The following is a 3,103-nucleotide window of genomic DNA, read 5'->3' on the forward strand; positions in this document are numbered from 1 at the left end:
GGTGTAAACAACAAAAGGATGTATTAGTTTAACGCTCGGGAATAGAGAAAGTCTTTAACGTTTCGAGCTACGCTCTTCAACAGAAAGAATACGGAGAAAACAAGGAGAAAAACAGGGAGAAAAAAAATTGAATGTTTTGGTCAGCGATCAATCATGGCGATGTATATATGATTCGATTTTGTATCTCGTTTGCAAGATTCTTTATGTGAATTCGTGAATTGAAACAAATTTTCTTGTGCCTGAGTAGAGCCACACTGCCTTAATACCTAACACACTCACCAGTTCAGTTTCCAATCATTTATTATTTATATTCTTTTTTAATATATTTTCTTCATATAAATAATAAATGAGTAGAAATTGAAGCGGAGAGTGTGTTAGATATTAAGGCAATATGATCCCCCCACCACCAGACAACACAATATACGTGAGTATAAAAAAGCAGCGAGCTACCAGAAACATTAGGACACCGGGCGAAATGCTTAGCGGCATTTTGTCTGTCTTTACGTTCTGAGTTCAAATTCCAACGAGATTGACTTTGCCTTTCGTCATTTCGGGGTCGAAAAATTAAGTACCAGTTACGTACTAATGTCGGTCTAATCGACTGGCCCCTCCCCCAATATTTCAGGCCTTGTGTCGAGAGTAGAAAAAACATGTGTGTGTATATATACGTGTGTGTGTGCGTTCGTGCGTGTTCCCCACTACTGCTTGACAACTGGTACCGTAACTTGGCTGCTTATTGAAGGAAACCTACAGAATAGATACCGATATTAAAGAAGAAAAACAAAGTACCAGGATCGATTTCATTCGATTAAAGATTTCTAAGGTAGTGCCCCAGCATGGTCGCAGTCTAATGACTAAAACAAGTATGAGACAAAAGAGAGACCCCTCTTGGGGGTCAATTAAACAAGTACCAGTTGAGCACTGGGTGTGATGCAATCGACTAGCCCTCTCCCATAACATCTCAGGTTTTGTGCCTATAACAAAAAGAATCGTTATTAATAGCACCACAATCAAACAGGACAGCATGTATATGGTCCTTAGATGTGCTAGAAATAACAGCAACATCTCTCACAAAACACAGTCAACTGTCTTTCAAACAACAATACCATCAACAATCGGATCTTAGATATATATCATGTTATATGTGAATACAAATGTGATGAGTTCAAATTCCTCCGCGGTCGACTGTGCCTTTCATCCCCTCGACATTGCTGGCCTTGTGACGAAACTGTGAACCCATATACGTATAAGGCAGTGGTTCCCAACCTTTTCACTACCGAGGACCTCTTTTATTTTACATGAGGTTTCCCACTGACCCCAGGATATTGAAAGGTTTGTCAGCCTAACATGTTCACGGACCTCCAGTACTACATATACAGTACTTACACAAATATGCAGTAATGCCTAACTTTACGAGGACCAGCTGTACAAGACCTCAAGTTTACGAGTTTTATTTTTCAAGCACAAGATGCAAATTTTTAAAACTGAGTGCAAAAGTTTCAACTACCACAAGAAGCGCTTCTGCATGTTACTGAGAAGTTTATAGAGAGCGAAGAAAAGCCTCTTCTAAGCACAAAGTTATATGTGCATATATGTATCAAAGATGTTGTATCCATTCACCGTTAGACTGTGGTGACAGGGACAAACGCACACACACATATATGTATGTGTGTCTATATATATGTATATGCATATGTATATGTGTGTGTGTGGGTATACAACCTTCAACAAAGTAACAGTCATGTATACACCTTGAACTGACACACATTTTCAGTACGTAAACATACGTTCACATGTATATACACATGCACACACACACATAGACACGTCTACACACTTACCTAATTACACACACACATACATACATATAGGCAAACATACATACACACATACATACGTACATATATATATCATGAACTAACTGTTACTTTCTCAGATGCAGCACAGAATTTTGTCAGTGAACAGGTCGCGGTCTCAAAGCGACGAAAATATTTGGCAAATTAAATTTAAATGTTGAAATGAATCTAATGGTTTTTGTGTGTTTCTTAAATGGCTTATAAACACCTTCCATGCTGCAACTCTAAACTTGTTTTTTAAAAAGGTATTCTACAAGTCCGTCTATGAGTGCTTGTGAATGGGCGATCGCATCTACAAGTGACAGTGTGTATGAGTATAGTGCGAGTGAAAGTGATGCAGAAAACAATTATAAATAATATTTGTTATTATAAATGATCTTGACATTCTTCTTACTTTACATAAAATATTCTTTACATTCTACTGTTGTTTTCATCATCATCATTGTTTAACGTCCGCTTTCCATGCTAGCATGGGTTGGACGATTTTACTGAGGACTGGCAAGCCAGAAGGCTGCACCAGGCTCCAATTTGATCTGGCAGAGTTTCTACAGCTGGATGCCCTTCCTAACGCTAACCACTCCGAGAGTGTAGTGGGTGATTTTACATGCCACCTGCACGGGAGCCAGTCCAACGGCACTGGCAGCGACCTCGCTCGAGTGACTTTCTAACGTGCCACCAGCACAAGTGCTAGAAGGCAACGCTGGTAACGATTACGCTCAAATGGTGCTATTTACGGGCCACTAGCACGGAAGCCAGACAGTTGCTCTGGCAATGATCACGCTCGAACGGTGCTGTTAGTGCCCCACTGGCGCAGGTGCCAGTCATCGAGTATGGTTCAATTACGATTTCACTTGCCCCAACAGGTCTTCGCAAGCAGGGTTTAGTGTCCAATGAAGGAGAGGTTGGCATGGGTGCCAGTCGTTGGATTCGGTTCATTGCCATTTATTTACAAGTATTATAAGTTTTGTGGTGTTGTGTGCTGTGATGAGCTGTGTGTTGTGGTGGAGAGGCGTGAGGCAAACAGAGGTGAAGCCAGACCGGAAGTGTCAAATCGGAAGTCGGCGACACACGGTCGAAGGCTAGCACGTGGGGCCAGTGAGAAAACAGCGACGTTACGAGAAAGACGTGTTCTGATTAGGAGCGATCGTGTACCCCGCTGCGGTCGGCAATGTAACGTCCAACGCTTCATTCTGTCCTTTTGCTTCTTGTTGTCTTCTTCCTCCATCTCACCACAAGCTATTTCGGCC

General features: G+C 41.4%; 2 protein-coding genes across 2 annotated transcripts in view; both read right to left on the minus strand.

The window, feature by feature from the left end:
- The window catches only part of LOC128251273 (acyl-coenzyme A amino acid N-acyltransferase 2-like), a gene marked incomplete at its 3' end in the record, with an annotated part of 93,108 nt that overhangs the window by 72,024 nt on the left and 17,981 nt on the right, over positions 1 to 3,103 (minus strand). The window lies entirely within an intron of this gene.
- LOC106873588 (acyl-coenzyme A amino acid N-acyltransferase 1) overlaps positions 1 to 3,103 on the minus strand; it is a 13,984-nt gene that overhangs the window by 4,777 nt on the left and 6,104 nt on the right. The window lies entirely within an intron of this gene.

Source organism: Octopus bimaculoides, chromosome 30 (genome assembly GCF_001194135.2).
Source record: "Octopus bimaculoides isolate UCB-OBI-ISO-001 chromosome 30, ASM119413v2, whole genome shotgun sequence".
Lineage (NCBI taxonomy): Eukaryota > Metazoa > Mollusca > Cephalopoda > Octopoda > Octopodidae > Octopus > Octopus bimaculoides.